Source organism: Nyctereutes procyonoides, unplaced genomic scaffold (assembly GCF_905146905.1).
Source record: "Nyctereutes procyonoides isolate TBG_1078 unplaced genomic scaffold, NYPRO_anot_genome, whole genome shotgun sequence".
Taxonomy (NCBI): Eukaryota; Metazoa; Chordata; class Mammalia; order Carnivora; family Canidae; genus Nyctereutes; species Nyctereutes procyonoides.
Window position 1 is genome coordinate 40476128 of NW_026575121.1, and position 20849 is coordinate 40496976.

A 20849-nucleotide genomic window follows, 5' to 3' on the forward strand; every position below is an offset into this window, starting at 1 on the left:
GATTCTAGTCCTCAAATCTTATCTTCTATTTTGTTCTTATAGGCTTCTTACTTCTTAGGGACTAGGATCTACACCTGTTTTACTCTCTGTATCAACAACTCCCCCCACCAAAGTTTACTCAACAAAGTGCAATAATTGAAACTTACTGTGTCAGGCATTCTTCTAGGCATTTGGAAATATTGTGGATGGGCATGGGGAGGAGCATGTGGAAATAAACAAAAAAACCATACAAAGACCATCTGAGGGGAAAACGGGACTGACAACGGACAATAAAGATAACATATAATTTTATTATATGTAAAAGAATCAACTGCTTAAAGAATAGGAAATAAAAACAGTGTCAGTTTGGGTGTGATTTGAAAATTTACATTAAGCAGACACATTTTTAAGTTAATATTTAAGCATGTGTTTGGAGACTCCCTCTTCACTGCCACTGTCGTCTATTGGGAGATGTGTACAAGATAATATCAATTCTCATACCTGTTTCATGCTTCTTTTATCTAACTTTTTTTTTAACCTTCTAGATAACTGTCCTAACCTCATATGATGTGTCCCAATCAACAGTGCTCCTAGCATATGCTTTCCCAGTGAAAGTCTGCATACATTTAATCTTGGATTTTCCATATGTATTAATATTGTTGTAAACTCTCCAAGGTATCTTGACTCACTAATCTTAGTCTTGAGGGATAGAGATGAATAGAACATGTTTACTGTTGGAAAAGTAGCATGTCTCATTAAAAAGAGGAAATTAGCCAAGAAATCTGGCTTTTTATAGAAAGCTGGCTTTCAGAAGGACTAAAGTGTAAAAGGTGAAAATGAGTGGAGCGAGAGAAGGTAGGAAGAGCTAGATCCTTCAAATTTACCATTTCGGGAAATCATACTATGTAGAAAAAACTTTGCTAAGCATGGTGAGAAGTAAAGAAATCACTTAAGAGACTATTCCAATGGTCCAGGTAAAATATTATGGTTAAAAAGTTTAATAATTGTTTGTTCTATATCGTTAAGAATCTTTTTTCCTCCCCCCCATGTTCATTTGTTTTATTTCTTAAATTTCTTCTACATATGAGTGGAGTAATATAGTATTTGTCTTTCTTTGACTTCTACTGGAGGGGAGGTGGGCGGGGGATGCATTAAATGGGCGATGGGGATTAAGGAGGGCACTTGAGCATTAGGTGTTGTATATAACTGATGAGTGACCAAGATTCTACACCTGAAACTAATATTGCACTGTATGTTGAGTAGGTGGAATTTAAATAAAAACTTGGGAAAAAAAGAGAAACAAAAAGTTTAATAATTGTTGAAAATGAAAGAAAGGCAGTGAGACAAATACGAAATGAATGAAGTTATGTATAAAAGAAAATAAAAATCCAAAGTCGCAAATTTGACTAAGGATTAAATGGAAATGTACTGGATTCTTTGGAAAGTGCAACATAAAAGTAACAATGTTATAGTTACTGGTAATAAGTAGATTGTATGATATAATTTTTATGAGGATGTGATACATGAAATATTAAGTGACAATTGTGAAATAACATATTCAATGAAGGAGCTAACTACAAGATAAAACCAAATACTTGAATGTCAACAGTAGTTATAGAGAAGTTCTATTATTTTAGAACACTATTCCACTCATACTAGGAATAAAACAAATATTTAAAATAGGTAAATGTAACTTCACATAATATATAAATACTAGTTTGATAAAATCATGAATAGAAATATCAAATGTTATAATAATATTTTATAATAAACACATTAATGAAATTGCTATAAAATTAAAATCTAATCTATGTTTAATTTGACATAAATAATCCAATGAGTAAAAAAATATTAATGAGTAAGACTAGCCAGGGGATTTAAATAGGCAGACAAAATTTTGTACACACACACACACACACACACACACACACACATAAACAAGTTTAGAGAGATAATTGATAGATGCATTATTTTAACATACTTTATCATAATACTTTAAATGATAAAGTTAGTTGCATAAATTTATGAAGTAATAAAGTGTATTAATTTCTGATATTGGGCTAAATGAGGTGTTTGAGAGAAATTTAATGAAATTATATTTTTTCTCCCACACATTATATGCCACATTATATTCCAGGTAAATCAAGGAGTAAAATGTTAAAAATAAGGATTTATGTATTATAAGTGAATATAGGTCAATATACAGTGAATCTTTGTGTGTGAATTTTTTTTAACTTTTAGAAACATCCTTTTAACTAAAGAATAATTTAAAAAAAATAATAAGCAAAATATGTTGTAAAAATTTTTGTAACTAATGTGAAAGACAAATTAATAACATCATTAAAAATTGTCATCTCATATACATCAAGGTTTAAGTACTAATAACCAAAAAAATAAATGTAAAGAGTCATAGTTCACTTTAGAGAAATATACATAAATTACATAAAATATGTTCCAATTTTGGGGCGATAAAGACATTCAATTCACCACACACAAAAAAAGGTAAAATAATAAGATTGTTACCTATACACTAAAATTGAAAGTGTATATTAGATTTTTTTAAAACAACTTCTCAAACCTATGTATTAAAATTTATTTTAATTTTTCAATAATTGCATTTATTTATAAGGCATCTTAAAATAAGAAACAGATTTCTCTACTAAGAATTCCACTTCAAATATGGTTAATTTCCACAGTAGTTTTGGAAAATTGATTTGGTGATTATATTATAGCACATCTTTGCATTTATAAAATAATGACTCTGGATTGTATAAATATTAACTAATGACCTAATTGGGAATCATAAGTGTGTATATCATGAGAGTAATTGCATTCAATTTAGAAGTGTCAAAATATATGTCTTATGCATTCGGAGGATGCAGTAAACACCAATTATTTAATTAGCACAAAGTTATGTCTTGAAAATAGGTATTTCTTAGAAAAAGTAGATAGCAAAATTGGTTGAAATAAATATATGACATCACTGTTTGAGATTCCATTAGCATTCTTAAATTCAAATTTCTCTTGTCAAATATTTTCATATTATATTTTTAAAATTTACTTTTGTGTAAAGGAATTTAAAAGATATGTGGTGAATTTGAAATATCATATATCATACTACTACTGACAGATTCTTCAAACTTGTTAAAAAAATGAATCCCAAGAGTAACTCTGGGAAATGATTTTCTGAGATATAGAAAGCACCACACTCCTCTAACTCAGATTTTGAATGCAATTGAAAACTGATCATAACCATTATTTTTAGTACTCAGTATTTAAGAAAAATTTCCCTTTGTTATAAAATGTTTGTATGTGAGTGATCTTTCATGGCATTTAATCATATACTTGAATCAATTATAGTTGTAAATGTGCTTAAGATCCTCGGAGTGGAAGGCCTGGGTGACAGCGGTTAGGCATCTGCCTTCCGCTCAGGGCATGATCCTGGAGTAGCAGGATCAAGTAACAATATGACTTGAGTTAAAGTTTCCCCTCCTTAAGACTATCCTTTTGTCTTGTTTGTATAGTTTTATTTTTTCTTTTGTTTTATTTATTTATTATTGTACTCCATTATGCAAGAAACACTGATTTAGGGGTGCCTGGCTGGCTCAGTCCATACAGTGTGCAAGTCTTGATATTGGGGTTGTGAGTTCAAGCCCCACATTGAGTATAGCTATTACTCAAAAATAAAACCTCTAGGAGAAAGGAAAGAAAGAAACACTGATTTAATAACAGGTGGTTAACCGAAGTGGCCTCAGATTTCTCTTTAAGGGATTACAGGAGGTATCTGGTTAGAACCACGGATAGTTGGTTCTGAGGCTTGTCAGGAAGAACACTTATACAGCTTGCAAAGTCCTTTCCACTTACATGTATGTGTGTGTGTATGTGTGAAATATATCTCAAGAATACTGAATCTTCTTTTAAGTAAAATATTATAGTTAGAGAAATAATATTTTTTAAAATTTGAGTGCACACCAGTCATTTTTCTCAGCATAATCATTTATTCAGTGAATATTTATTCAGTGAATATTTATTCAGTACTATAAGTCAGGCTCTGTTCTAGGCACCAGACAGGGAAAATAGGCAAAAAAAAAAAAATTCTGGCTTCTAGGAACTTCACTTTATCAATTGTAAATTATTATATCCTTGTGAATTATAAATAACTATTTCATGTATTTTCCAGATATTAAAAATTGAAGTAGAGAGAGGCTTTCTAAAAGGTCACATGACTAGCAGTTGGCAGGACTTCCATGAATTTGTCTCACTCCACTCATCTTCTAAACATCACAGCACTCAGATGACCACAGGAGCACTTCAAAGGTATCACAACGGTAAAACAATGTGCTCAATATGAAACTTGGCTAAGGGAAAACATGAAGAACAATAAAGAATTCTTGTAAGATATGTAAAAAATTAAATTGGCGAAAAGGATAGGTGGTTGATGGCACTGGCCTTGGAAATGATGAGTATGAAGAATTTGAAATGTGAAAAACAGGGTGTCTAATTGGTGACAAATTAGAAAGTTCCAAAAATAGGACATTGCTAGTATGAAGAGGGCTTCTTGCATTAAAATTTTTAAACTTTGTTATGTCTTCTAAAAATATTGAAACATTACACATTTGAGGCAGACTATAACAGCATAAATGATATCAAGAAGTACCTGTTTTATGAAAATAAGCTTAAAATGTAATAAGGAAGCTGTGAGGACATTTAATGAATGAATTGATACTTTAAAAATGGAAAAATAAGGTTTAATTTCATTCACTTGTTTTTTTCATGCATTTATACATACAACAATTCAGGCAAGGTGGTACATATTCTGAATACAAAGATAGGTAAGATTTGCAAATGCATTCAAAAGAGATGAGAATGTAATGTTTTAGAAACATTAATTTTATAATATGTTGGTGTCAATGGCTAAGAAGTCAGAAAAGAGGGAATAAGTGAGGATGAAAAAGTTAGGTAAAATATTACAGAAGAAGATATTAAAGTTGTATATCACACAGGTTTATTAGAATTTTTCTAGATATGCAATGTAAAAGTTGGGTGTTGAATCATAGCAAAGGTTCAGTGAATATCTCACTTTCTATGGGTGGAGGGATGGGGTAATTTGGTGATGGACATTAAGGAGGGCATGTGATGTGAAGAGCCCTGGGTGTTACACACAACTGATAAATCATTGTGCACTATATCTGAAACTAAGTATGTACTTTATGTTGGCTAATTGAATTTAAATTTAAAACTCCCTTGAAAAAAACCCTTGAAAAAAATTAAAAATAAAAGAATATTTGAAGAAAAATGTAAATAAGAATTAGGTGTTGAATCATAGCAAGGGCTCAGAGAATATCTCACTTTCATCTCATCTAAATTTTGAAGAAGTGCTTTTAACAGGAAATAATTTAGGGATAATGTTGTACTATCATCATAATGTCTTCAGTACATTAGCATAAGATTGAAAGGGGGAAGATTTATGTTTGAGACCATAGACCAAACATGGAACATACTAGATTTGAGGAACAGGAATCCAGACCCCTGGGATGTTCTAGTAAAAATTCAAAGACATCTAGGAATTGAGCTCTAATTCACTCAGGGCTGTTTGTGCATATTACCAGATCATCAAATTTCCAGAAAGAGTTGTCAGATGCTAGGAAGTTCCTAAGTGATTAGCAGAGTGAGCTCTGAGTTGGCAAAACTTGTGCTTCTACTGGTCTGACAAACCTCATTATATGTCAGCAATCGCTATCTAAAGCAATAAAGGATTTGACAAAGTTGAAACACTCTTTCCACCTATAAGTATATTCTGTGTTCGTGTCATGAATTTTGTACCTACATCCTTTTATTCTTTTCTTATATCTGTTGACATTTTTAAATCAATCATATTAATTTCTTCTGATACTATATACAGATACAAATATGCTCTATTTTCCAAGCTACATTTGTTTTTTTTTTGTTTGTTTGTTTTATTTTGTTTTGTTTTTGTTAGATTTTATTTATTCATGAGAGACACAGAGAGAGAGAGAGAGGTAGAGACACAGGCAGAGGGAAAAAACAGGCCCCATGCAGGGAGCCTTGAAGTGGGACTCGATCCGGGGTCTCCTGGATCACACACTGGGCTGAAGGCGGTGCTAAACCGCCTAGCCACCCGGGCTGCCCTCCAAGCTATATTTGAATACAAGGGATTCAAGGCAGAAAGGAACACAATACCTATCTCCAATGAACAATTGTTATTTATTACTGATGTTAGCAAACATTTTGAAGATTTCTGACTGCACAGCTACTGGCTTTCTTTATTGCTTCTTGAGGGGTGTTTGGGTGGAGTGGCTTGTAGAAGTAGCTGGAGAAAGGATAGTTCTGTCCCTAGAAAATGAATTCTCATACCTCAGAGACTGAGATATTTCTGGAAACTTTAAGTTGCATTTTACTTAAATGAATTGCATTTGTTATGCTTAAACTTCACCTTACTGCAATGTGTATTTTTATACATATTACTAATATGCTAGAAATGCTAACATAATGCATATATAAATGAAAATACCCTCATATTATTCAATAATGTTTTGTCAACCATTATTCTAGGTCCCATATCTTTAAATATTTGACACATATCCTCAACTATTTTTTTCTCCACAACACAATAGCATTAGTTCTTGATCGTATCCTTACTGATATTCTCAAAGTTAATTCTTTTTCAAATTAACATCGTAGTTTATGGTTCTCAGGTGAATGAAATTAAATTTTCTGTCCAAGTTCATGCTGAGGACTTCTTGTACTTGGTTTCTACATAGTTACAAAACTTATATGTAACCTCCAGAGTTTACTTGTGGTTCTCATGTGGATGTAGTTAATGTTTACCTTGCAATTAACCCTCAAGAATTTCTAAACTTAGTATTGGAGTGTTTTCATGTAATTTTCATTAAGGCGTTTTTACATTAGCTATCAATATCATGATTGGCTGATTTGATGTGATGTTTCATACAAGTATATTATCTGCTACTATGATTTGGAGAGACATTTTTATAAAACAGTAGCACAATCATGTCTCCATTAGACATTTATAGTTTATAACCTGAACACTCCAATTTTCAGCATCATTCATTCAATCTCAAGTGACATTTAGTTATTAAAATTCACTGCACGTAAAGCATAAGCAAAGCAGTTCTTAGACATTCTCTAAAAAAGTAAATCATTAAGATTTCTCATCCCAAAGTTAACCTTGTTTTGCATCCAGAAACTTAAAAACAAAGCAAAACTTAAAGTACCTAAGGAGGTAAAGTGCTAGAACAACAAGTTGTTCTGATCTGGATAATACATGATTCATGAGACAGCTAATTTATATAAATATGCATGGGAGATCATGACTGTCCTATCTGAACTATGGCTACTCAGAGCCCCTGTGGTTAATACCACCATATATTCTATGATTCCCTGATAGTTTGCCATCCAAAGACTGTAATTGCATATCCTAGAGATTCACTACATGTACTTGTTCTGTCCTTACGGAATACTTTTATATCACCAAATCCACAGTAGGTACAACCTAAATTTTGAGAATTACAAATCTCATCAGCACAGATACCTTTTCACTTTAATAATATAACTGTGCATTACTATTTCTGTACAAGATTTGATGATTATTCAGTCACAATAGAATATGGGAATGACTTTGGAACTGAAATGATACTTGTATCTTTAAACTTAAGAATTAGCACCAGATATCATAAGGAAGTTATAATTCGGCAACCTTAACAAAAAAATATCCCTACATCTTTCCAGATACTCATTTTTGGATAAACATGGGCACGGTAGGTAAGGGTATGATGAAACTGATGAGCTCTAATTTAGAAACATTGTCCAAATCTCGTAGAGAACACCATTGACTGAGCACATATTGGTGAGGAGATTTGGTGTGAAGGAATAAAATCATAACCAATTTTAGTAAAGAATGCATGTGAGGGTGGGTATTTACTATGGGCAGGGGCTGAGACTGATTATGAGAATAAAACATTTTCACATTTCTAGGAAAAAGCTGTATAGATTCTTCTATAATAATGGTAACAAAAAAAAAAGCAGATTTGAGACATGTTTAATTGATCAATGTCAACCAACCGCAACCTCAGCTTGATTTGGTTTTCCCTAGAATAGGCAGCCAGCAACACAATGAGCCTGATTTTTTATGTTTTTATATTAATTCCAGTTACTTAACATATAGTATAATATTAGTTTCAGGCATACAATGTAGTGATTCAACATTTCCATACATCACTGGCTGCTCATCACAAGTGCCCTCCTTAATCCCCATTCCCTATTTCACTCATCTGCCACCCCGCCTCCCCGCTGGTAACCCTCAGTTTGTTCTCTCTAAAGAAGAGTCTGTTTCTTGGATTGCCTCTCTCTCTTTTTTTTCTCCTTTGCTCATTTGTTTTGTTTTTTAAATTCCACAAATGAATGTAATCATGTGGTATTTGTCTCTAACTGGCTTATTTCACTTAGCATAATACTTTCTAGCTCTATCCACATTGTTGCAGATGGCAAGATTTCATTTTTATGGCTGAGTAATATTCCATTATATGTATATAACCACAACTGAACCTGACTTGAAAGTGAATGATGAATCCTAGCATCATTCAGTCATTTTTCCATGTCAAGAGTTTAATACCTTCTTACCTATTTCTTACATAGACTTTGGTCAATGTCTTCTTGACACATATTTCTCAGATACCTTTCCTTTATTTCTCTCATGATATTTTCTACAATATTTTATACAAAAGAAATTAAAAAGCCAATAAAATCCCCACTGGTCTCCAGGATTTGAACTATGCAGTGAGGAGAAGAAAATCTCTCACAAAGCATATTTATAACCAAACCCCTTTATAGGTCTTTTGAAATACTTTGACCATCTCAGTTACTCTTTTCCTCTATTATACACAGTTATCTTAACCATTTTATGAGTTAATGGAGATATCTAATAGAACATCTAATTTTTCAAAAGCTGAGCATACTTCTTTTCATGTCCATTAGGTTTCTATGGTTATTACTTCAAATCTGACTTCATCTCAGGTTCCAAAACATTTTCTTATCCTGGGGAATCATCGTTATATAATATTCATTTTCACTTAATTACATCAGTCAGTTGGCAACCTTTTGTTACATCATATAGCTATATAGCTATGTCAGAGAGATTAAATTTATGTTTGAAAAATTATAAAACAGTTAAAATTACAGTTTCACTTTCTGTTCTTTTCTAACAGAAATAAACTTTTTCCATGTATTGTAAATCCTAAGTGACCAGGGCTGTGACCAGAGTCCATTGTTCAGCCATTTCCAGACATTCTGTCTGGTTTGTGAATATAATCATTTTCTAGGTATATAGTACAAGTTGTTACATCCATGGGCTTCTAGTTGTTATTTTTTAACATTGCCTTTCTTAACCTCCTCCCCACTTATGGAGGATACAGTGATGTTCCTTCATTTGACCCATATTAATCAGTTGCACAGGAAGGGGAAAAATTCTCATTTTTATATAATAACTGAGACATTAAAGAACAACAATACAATATATATTTCTAGTAAAATCCTATTTACTTTAATTTTTCCATAAACTCAGTTCTGTGGTTTTGTTCTCAACTACATGCAGTACTTGTTCCTCAATGATGGGAGATTCTAAACTGATTTCAATTTTCAATAGTCATTCTTGAATGAGAACATAAGCCTATTTCCAACATGTTCATGGCTTTTATAAAGTTAATATTCAGTTAGTTATTCAATTGGAGCTGTGTTTTGTTTTCTCTTCACACCTATTTCCAGACACAGTCTGTACCCTATAAGAGAGTTTTCCTTTTTCCCCTGTTAGCAAATCTTTTTTTTTTTTATTGTGATGTGAAGCCTCTTGGGCCATTATTTTGCCTGACTCAGTATTCTAAGACCAGTTTCTAACTTCCCAAAAATGTTTGGTAATTTGGGATAGTGCTGATTTAAGCCACCATATATGCCATTACAGTTAAATATTAATGAAATCCATGCTATTGGAGAAATGTGCTGTATCCAGAAATATGCATTCCATAAGACTGTCCATTTAATATATTATACCCTTAAATGCACCTCTGTCTTCTTTTGTCATTGACTTTACATTAATGTCCTTTGTGTCCTTCCACTAGTGAGTAATCTGCAATAATCAGGCCACCAAGTTGCACTCAAATCCACTCATGGATGACTGGATTCTGTATCTCATTTCCTTAAATGAATTCTTTTCACATTCACATTTTACAAAGGAGTATATTATGCTATGATATAACTGAGCGGATAGCCATAATCTGATTTATATCACATAAGGATGCTTTCTTAGCAAATGTCATATTAATTTATGTCCACAACACGTGCAGATCCTTGTCATTTAGTCTTTTTTTAAAGATTTTATTTATTTATTCATGAGAGACACAAAGAGAGAGGCAGAGAGAGGCAGAGAGAGAAGCAGGCTCCATGCAGGGAGCCCGATATGGGACTCAATCCCGGGACTCCAGGATCACACCCTGGGCTGAAGGTGGACACTAAACGTCTGAGCCACCCAGGGATCCCCGTCATTTAAGCTTTTAATGCCTTATCCTATTAATTGGTTATAATTCTTTCTGAGCATATGAAAAATAAACAGAGGAAAACAGCTTATAAACTGCACACTAACTAAATGATCTCTGTAGTTGACTACCTATAAATTGGGTCATCTGAGAATGTTTGTCCCTTTTTTCATCAGGTTACCCACAGGAAGTCTTTAGATGGAAATCAGTTGGGATAAAATCTTCTCTCCTCAGAGACACAAGTGAAGATGTCTCTAAATACTGGCCATTAATCAGCACTAGACCTCAAATAGATAGCTCAGAGAGTTCATTCTCTTGCTCTAAATCACTTTTGTGAAAATAATTAGGTCCCACTTTGAAATTCAAATTCACTTAAAACTTCCTTTGCTGTCTTTCTGCTATGATCTTACTTGTTTGCACTTATTGCTAGTTTGACCTCCACACACCTGTGTCCCTGTAATCAGCACTTTCAACTCTACAAAGTTAATGTTTGCTCACAGGATTTAACGGGTAAAAAAAATCACAGGACAGCTCCAGCCACTTTGAATGGAGCAACAGTAATGGTTAGTCCTTACTCAGTGTGTAATACGATTGTACTACCTCAAAGAACCATTAGAAATTTACACTGTTAAATTCAATGACAGTAACATTATGCCATGGCCTTTGATATTGCTTTGAGATAATACTCTATGGGTCTCTCCTGTTTCTGCATCTCTTAAGAGCAGTGGCATCAGCAGCCATTTATTCTGGACCAAGTTCTTAGGGTTGTTTTTATAGCAAATAGACATTAAAATTGGAGACAATGTCTTCCTAGGGAGCAACGGGCAGGTTTGTTTGTTCTAAATAAATTAACAGGGAAAAGTTAGTAAGGTTTGCCTGCTACCCAAAAAAGATTGGGATTTCTTAAACTTGGGATTCATCTTCAATAATTTAATCACTGTGTGTGTAATTCTCATCTGCACTTTTTATGTCCCCCTGTGGACATAAGGACTCAGACAATATAATTGGCTTAAGATAATGAGGATATTCTAACTGCTGCTTGCATCGTGAGAAGTAAGTCATACTTCAGCCAAGAACCAAGAATCTCACAGCTTCTACTGGCATCCATAAAACTGTAGTTGGTGAAGTTGTTAGCAAGTAGAGTAAAATCTAGGACATTTAACAGCTCTAGACAAATGTCATCTTTCTTGGAAATGTGCAGATTTAAAGCCAAGTTGAACACCACTGGAACAGGCAAAATAGAACTTATGTGAGGTGGAAAAAATGCATAATATGTATTTGCATCTTCTGAATACCCTTATTCCCATCTCCTGGTCCAGTGGACTGACTACTTTCTCTCATATGCAATTAGAGGATACATTCATTTAACTAATCAAGTTAAAACTTACAACTTAATTTTCTGTATATTTGAAGCAACATGTATTTTAGTTGCCAGCTTTGATTTCTGAGATTCCTGCTCTGATGTTCATAAGAAATATGGGACATTCACATAATTTTCTGCTTTCTTTCTTTCTCATTTCTGGATATGGTAGCAGTGAAAATGTTTACCTTAGTCTGAAGAAATATTGACTGAGAATTCACTCATCTATATCTTCAACTATATTCTCTGAGGTAGCCTTGATTACTAAAGAAACAAAGCTTAGATAAAAGAGTGTTAATTCCAGCAATCACTCACTTGAAATGATCTTATCCGAGACTACTGGTAAGTAACCAATTAAATCTGCTTGCCAGCTGTGTGCCTCACTCCGAGGTTGGCCATTTATGGAGACATTGCTTCTCATTTTCAAACAATAGGGAAAAAAGGCACTGTGGTGGCCTTTGTCTCAAACTGCCTTTTTGAGGATACCTGTAGAGGTTGCAGCCTTGAGAGGGAGACACTTGTTCTTTGCTAGAGAACAAATGGCAGTTTTATTTACTTTGTGGTATAATGAAGATAATGCCTCTCTCAGAAGGAAATAACAGGCATGCTTACATTGCATTAAAAATGATTCAGGTTACATCAACTTGGCGTTCTTCTTTTGTAACACAATCTGTCATGTATAAATGTGTCACATGGACTTCTTTGGATCATTCTGTTGGAATTGGGACCCATGAAGCCAAATGCTGAAAATCTGGTCACAGCTATTGCTGTTACAATTTGCCCTCTGTCTCTGATCCAGGAGTCACACGTCTTCTGCCACCAGTCCTGAAACTTGAAAGCTAATTTGTTGATTGATAAGTAGAGTAAAAATTAATTAATTAATTAATTATTAATTAATTAATTAATATTAAAAAGAGATAAGTAGAGTAAAAACCTAAGACCCTTTGCAGTTCTTGGTACAGTTTTAATGCCTTCCTCTCCAAATCCCGTTCTTAATCCCTAAGGCCCTTATAACAAATGCTCTTTGCTACATAGCAAGTGAGTACTTATATTGTTGGAGTAAATTTTTTTAAAAAAATATACCAGATAAAAAAAAATATATATATACCAGATAGGTGCTTTGCCATATCAGTAAAATAATCAGCCAGTAAATAATTATTGAACAATCAGTAAAAAAAAAGACTTAAATTTTAAAGAAATTAGAAAGTAGCAGAGCATCATATACTCTAAGAACTGCATGATATAATAGAAATAAAATTTATCATCATTATCATTACAACATAGTTACCACAGATAAACTACTATGCATCAGATGTTATGCTAGAAATATTATCTTAATGCTTTAGAAGCCTATGAATTATCAACTTTTATTATAAAGAAATTTTAGATTGAGGAAATTGATGGTTTAAGATATTAACTGATAAATGCCAAAGGCTTGTAATTGTGGACTTTATTTGAACATGGGCAATTCATATTCCAGAACATACCATCCAACCAGTGTACTCTAAATTGGAGGAGAACAGTAACACATATAAAACTAACAAAGTGAGGCTGCACAGTCAATTGTCCACCTTTTTTTACATAAATACTATAATTTGTTATTTGCACACAAATGTTATTACATTGAAAGCTTTTTTTAAAAAAAAAGCAAATGTTTTGATAAATAGCCTGAGTTTGTGAAAATCATACATTATTAGAGGTCAAATACATATTAAATGTCTTGAAGTGAAATTAAAATAGTTTTATATCTTCTGTTTCTCATGTGTTTTGTTTTGTTTTTTTTTTTTTAAGGATTTTTATTCATTTAGTCATAAGAGTCACAGAGGGAGAGGCAGAAACACAGGCAAAGGGAGAAACAAGTTCCCTGTGGGGAGCCCATGCAGAACTCGATCTCAGGACTCCTAGATCATGACCAGAGCCAAAGGCAAAAACTCAACAACTGAGCCACCCAGGGACCCCTATCATGTGTTCTTAAAAAATTATTTAAATAAAATACTTTAATAGGAATACTTTTATATATTTAATTAAGTGGAACAAATAAACTGACCCCAGTTTTCATCTTAAAGGTAATTGGTTCACTCAAATATAGAATTCTGGCTACAACAGAATTTTCTCAGTGTGAAATATATACATATTCATACATGTGCATTTATATTGCTAGCAAGTAATTAATATAGAGGTTATTAATCTCACTTTCATTCATGTTATATTACTTTTTGTCCCTAACTTAAAATTAAATGTAGGTTAACCAAAAATGTTTAAAACTTATATTTTGGAGTAAATATGTATTTGCTGTGTTATTACGTTTAAGTAGAAAATAAATATATTTCACATTCATGTCTTATGTAGACAGTATTTTTTTTAATTTATTTTTTATTTATTTATGATAGTCACAGAGAGAGAGAGAGAGAGGTAGAGACACAGGCAGAGGGAGAAGCAGGCTCCATGCACCGGGAGCCCGACGTGGGATTCGATCCCGGGTCTCCAGGATTGCGCCCTGGGCCAAAGGCAGGCGCCAAACCACTGCGCCACCCAGGGATCCCTGTAGACAGTATTTTTGACACCAAAGCTTAAAAATGGGATTGTAATAGTTGAGCATTATCAGTAGGCTTAATTCCACACATCCAAAACAAAACAAGAAAAGTGACACTACCACATATAGCTGTAATTCACATCCACAGATCTCTTCTGCAGCAGTAAGGAGGCACCAAAGAGACAAAATGCATCAATAAGCAGTATAAAATTGGATATATTTCTACATTGAAAAGATCCTCAGAGTCGATGGCACATAAACACAAACAAAACTAGAAATGACATAATTCTCTGTCCATAAGAATCATCAAAAAAAGTCAGCTGTTATCTACCTTTGGGCAGTATTTAAGAAAACACACAGTCTATTCTTTGAACTGTAAGTTGGTAAGATTTCACTGTGACCCTCAACGAGGGAGAGAGCTGAACCAAATTCTCCCTTCCGCTGTTTGCCCTCTAATTTTATGTTTTTGTTTTTCTTCGGTTGTAGTATCACTAACAAGGGGAGAGAGGCTTGCACAAACACAGTAGTCATGGGCAAAGCATGTATAATTTTTTTTTATTGTCAAAATTTCTTCTCCACTCAGCCTATCTCTAAAGTCTTTAGTTTTCACATTCCTTGCCTGTAAGAATGTAAATGTTTTGCATTATCATCTTCCTCAACTCACTGGCTGATATGTTCTATATATAATGCTTAAGTCTACAAGATTATCTTTCTTGCTTTAGAAGACTTTGTAGCCGGTATTTAATGTATTGTTATATGTCAGTTAGTTTTTTTACTGCTTAATGCCAATGGTCTCCTTCTAATATATTCTATCACTATCCTCATTTTATCAGATACTCTCAGTGTGCACAAACCACAGAATGCTGTCTGCATGACTTTTCTCTGATCCTCAACATTCTAGATGTAAAAGCCTAGATATAGTCATATAGTAAGATCTTAGTGAGGATTCCAGTCTTATTACTTTATTTTCGATGAGGAATTCAGTGTTTCTCATTCATTAAACTTTTGTGGTTCTGATTTTTTTTTTCATGGACGTGTCATTTTTATATGCACCCATTTCACAGATACACAAATTCCTGAGTGGAGTTTAAGTAGTCAGTACTTCTAACTCAATCATGGAACACTTGTCTGTAAACATTATAAAGACCTGAAAATGAACTTGTCTCTAGCTTACCCAGGTCTCCATTCTATAATCCGAAAACATGTAAGTAAAAGCAATAGCAACCACAAAAACAGAGAACATGCATGTGTTTACATGTATGTGTATATATATATTTGTTTATATATTATATATTAATATATCACTTATGGATATATATTATATATTAACATATGCTATATATAAAATATATTCAGTAACAGCTTTGATAACAGCTTTGTGAAATTACCTCTAATATTAAAATTACCCCATTAAAGCATACAATTCAAGTTTTATTTCTTTTTTTTCCAAGTTTTAATATAGAACAGAGTTGTCCAACCATTAGCAAGATCTAATTTTAGAAAAATTTCATTATCTCTCAAAGGATCTGTACCCATGAGCACTTACTTCCCATTGCCCTCACTAACACTAGCCATTTTCTGTTTCTTTTCATTATAGCTGTGAGTGGGAGTGGGTGTGAACTCACTATGATTTTGATTTGCATTTCTCTGATGGCTAATGACGTTAAACATATTTACATGTGCTTATCTTCCATTTGCATATTTTCTTTGGAAAAATATCTATTCAAATTCCTTGCCTATTGTTTAGTTGGATTATTTGTCTTTGTTCTTGCAATTGAATTGTGAGTTCTTATAGATTCTAGATACAAGTCCCTTATCAGATACATTATTTATAGATATTTTCCCATTCTGTGGATTGATGTTTCAGGGTTTTAATAAAAAATGATTTATTCATTTGAGGGGGGGGAGGGGCAGAGGGTGAGGGAGAGAAAATCTCTAATTGACTCCCTGCTGAGCACAACCCCCTCCTTCACCAGGCTCAATCCCAGGACCCTGACTGAGATCATGACCTGAGCTGAAATCAAGAGTCAGACACTTTTTTGTTGGTGTCCTATGAGGAAAAAAAAAAAAATTAAATCCAATTTGTCTATTTTTCTTTTGTCGCTTGTGATTTTGGTGTCATATCTAAGAAACACTTGTTTAATCCAAAGTCATTAAAATTTACTTCTATGGTTTCCTCTAAGGATTTCCATAGGGTTAGCTCTTATATATGATTCATCTTCACAAATTGTCACGTACAGGGGTGAAGAAAGTGTCCATCTTCATTCCTCTGCATGTGGATATCCATTTGTTCCTGTACCATTTGTGAAAAAAAAAATTTAAGGACCTCCTTTCCCATTGAATTGTCATATTACCTATTCTATAATAAAGAATTTGGTTGACATTTGTGGCTAGATTCTGAGATAGCTTTTAAATATGTAGAACTAAAAAAAATTAAAAAATTAAAAAATCAATCAATCTGTGGAATTTCCCAAATTATAAGAGTGTCTTTATTATTTATGGTGAGCCCTGATAATTTATGCTTTCAAGGTACTCAGGATGGAGCTGGCTACACCAAAACTCCCAACCAGATGGATTAGAAGATAGATGTTTGGAGTCATGTGGTATCAGACCAACCTCAGGGGGTATGTAGAGCTGAGAATGAGTTCAGTCATGCGGTCAATGATTCTGTCACTCATACTTACCTTTACCTAATACAATTCCAATAAAATCTCCGGACACCATGCTTGGAAAATGTTCCCTGATTGGCAATACTCTGTGCATAATTTTACATGTCAATGTGCTAGAAAAGTGATATTGTGCCATGGAGAGTGAACATACAAAGCTTCATGTTTGAGACCATCCCAGACCTCATCCTATGTATCTCTCACTGTCACTGATTCTATTTTATTCCTTTTAATATAATAGCAATATAACTATAAATACAGCATTTTCCTGGGCTCTGTGGGTTGTAAAAAACTTATTGGGGGTAGCCCAGGCGGCTCAGCTGTGTAGTGTTGCCTTCGGCCCAGGGTGTGATCCTGGAGACCCGGGATCAAGTCCCACATCCGGCTCCCTGCATGGAACTTGCTTCTCCCTCTGCCAGTGTCTCTACCTCTCTCTCTCTCTGTGTCTATCATGAATAAATAAATAAAATCTTAAAAAAAATTATTGGGCTTGAAGTTTTTTTTTTTTTTGTTAAGGTTTTATTTATTTAAGAGAGAGAGAGAGAGACAGAGAGGAAATGTGAGCAGGGGGGAGAGGCAGAAGGAGAAAGAGAATATCAAGCAGACTCCTGAGCATAGAGCCTGTTGAGAGGCTCAGCTTATGACCCTGAGATGGTGACCTGAACCAAAAACAAGAGTCAATTGCTTAACCTACTGAGCTATTCACTTGCCCCAAGGCTTAACATATACTTGTTAGTATTTCTTATATGTCAGTTTGCTAGGAGTACTTTCCTCAGTTTTTGTTTATCTGGTAATGTCTTCTTTATTTCTCCTTTATTGTTGAAAAATAATTTTGCAGGATATAAAATTGCTATTTGATATCTCTTTTTTTCAATACACTGAATATGTCACCTCACTGACATCTGACCTTGATGGTTTCTGATAAGAAGTAAACTGTTAATCTTATTGAACATTAGTTGTAATAAATCTTTTTTATTGTTGCTTTTGAGGCTTCCTCTTTGTTTTTAGCTTTGAAAAGTCTGAACAAGAATGAGTTTAGGTGTACTTTAGGTTTATGCTATGTGGAGTTCTTTGAGGTTCAGAAATGCAAAGATTAATGCTTTTCATCAAAATGTGGGAATTTTTTTGGCCAATGTTATTTCAAATGTCCTGTCTCTTTCTCATTCTTCTTTCTTCCTGGCAATCCATTATGTTATATACTGTTGGAAAGTTGGTATTTTCTTCATTCTTTTATTCTTTCTAGTACTTAGACTGGGAAATCTCTATACCCATTCTTGGGCATGCAAACTTTTTCTTCTGCTAACCCAAATTTCTGTTACACCCCACTACTAAACTTTTAGTATTTATAGTAGTTATATTTATATATATAACATATATATATTTATATATATTTTTATATATAGAAATGTCAAATTGGAATAGAGTTCATATATAACAAACATATATATATATATGTTTTAGTAGTTATATTTTTCAACTCCAGAATTTTTATACCATTCTTTTTACAATTTTTCTTTATTTTTATTATTTATTTAATGAGATACTATTCTCATATATCCCTTTACTACTTTACATGTTTTTCTTTTAGTTTTTTAAAAACATTAGTGATGTTTAAAGTTTTATCTCATAAGTCCAATTTTTGGGCTTTCTCACAGAGAGCTTCTATTAACTGTTTCCCCTTTGTCTATAGGCCATACTCTCTCTACATGTTTTATAAATTTTAGTTGAAAGTGGGGAGTTTAAGTAATAAAATATGACAAGTTGGGGAATCTGTCCTCATCACACTAAAATTTGTTATTTTTATAACCGGTTATTTACAGACTTTCCTGGACTAGGTCTCTACACTATGCGTCATTTGTTGTGTGAAGCTGCTAAAGCCTCTGTTCCCTTAGCATGGTGGTCTTCTAATGGTTGGACAGAGGATTCTCTCAAAGTCTCTATCCACTAAGCCTTACACCCTTTGCCAACAGCTTTGTGTGTGTCATGGGAATAATGGTATAGTACTTCATGTCTTTGCTTTAGTCTTCACTCTCTGCTTACATGGAGCCACAAGGTCAGCCAACTTTGTAAAAACAGACCTCCTAGGTCTTCCTTGGGGATTTGCACACTCTTGTACATGGCCTTTTAGACCCCAAGAAACTTATCAGAGCTTTTCAATACTGCCTGTGGTTGTACCATTTCTGAGATTTTCCTTTGAATTTCTGGCTAGCCTTTTGTTTGTTTCTGCTGGTATTATAGGCTTAGGCAACTGTGATGTTAAACAATTGCCACCAATTCCTTTGATAAACTACTGGAGGGCAGGGTTTTTCACATTGAGCAAGCCCTGTTTTACGTCAGATAATAGTAAACTGCCATACGGATCAAATATTGACACTTCTCTGTTAATGTGGGATTTCGAGAGAGCTCCAGACCTGCTCCACACATCTCCTCTCTCAGGTGCTGTTTTTCACAGCTACTATTGTTATGTTGCTTTTCAAGAATATCCTGGAGCTGGAAAGAAGAGAGTGGGAAAGACAGGTTAAAAAGCTACAAAACTCACTGTTCATGATACTATTCATCTATTTTTTTTCTTGAATAAATGATCATGAAATTCTTGCAACTCTGGTCAATTTCCAGAGTTAGGAAAAAGTTGATTTAGACAATTTGCCTGTGTTCTCATTCCTTATACAGAGGAACAGATGTTACGTTTTTATTCTACCATTTTAAGAGTGTTTGGCCCCCTACACAATTTTCTCTGTATGAACTCTATTTCAATTTGACACATAGATCTACCAACAAAAGAAACTAAGCAAGTTCCATATACTCCTAAAACTATATAGGCTGAACTACAACCCCCCAAATCATGTTTTCTTTCTTTTATTTTTTTAATAATAAATTTATACTTAAAAAAATAATAATAAATTTATTCTTTATTGGTGTTCAATTTACCAACATACAGAATAACACCCAGTGCTCATCCCATCAAGTGCCCCCCTCAGTGCCCGTCACCCATTCACCCTCACCCCCTGCCCTCCTCCCCTTCCATCACCCCTAGTTCGTTTCCCAGAGTTAGGAGACTCTCATGTTCTGTCTCACTTTCTGATATTTCCCACACATTTCTTCTCCTTTCCCTTATATTCCCTTTCACTATTATTTATATTCCCCAAATGAATGAGGACATACACTGTTTGTCCTTCTCCAATTGACTTACTTCACTCAGCATAATACCCTCCAGTTCCATCCACGTGGAAGCAAATGGTGGGTATTTGTCGTTTCTAATGGCTGAGTAATATTCCATTGTATACATAAACCACATCTTCTTTATCCATTCATCTTTCGATGGACACCGAGGCTCTTTCCACAGTTCAGCTATTGTGGCCATTGCTGCTATAAACATCGGGGTGCAGGTGTCCCGGCGTTTCATTGCATCTGAACCTTTGGGGTAAATCCCCAACAGTGCAATTGCTGGGTCGTAGGGCAGGTCTATTTTTAACTCTTTGAGGAACCTCCACACAGTTTTCCAGAGTGGCTGCACCAGTTCACATTCCCACCAACAGTGTAAGAGTGTTCCCTTTTCTCCGCATCCTCTCCAACATTTGTGGTTTCCTGCCTTGTTAATTTTCCCCATTCTCACTGGTGTGAGGTGGTATCTCATTGTGGTTTTGATTTGTATTTCCCTGATGGCAAGTGATGCAGAGCATTTTCTCATGTGCATGTTGGCCATGTCTATGTCTTCCTCTGTGAGATTTCTCATGTCTTTTGCCCAT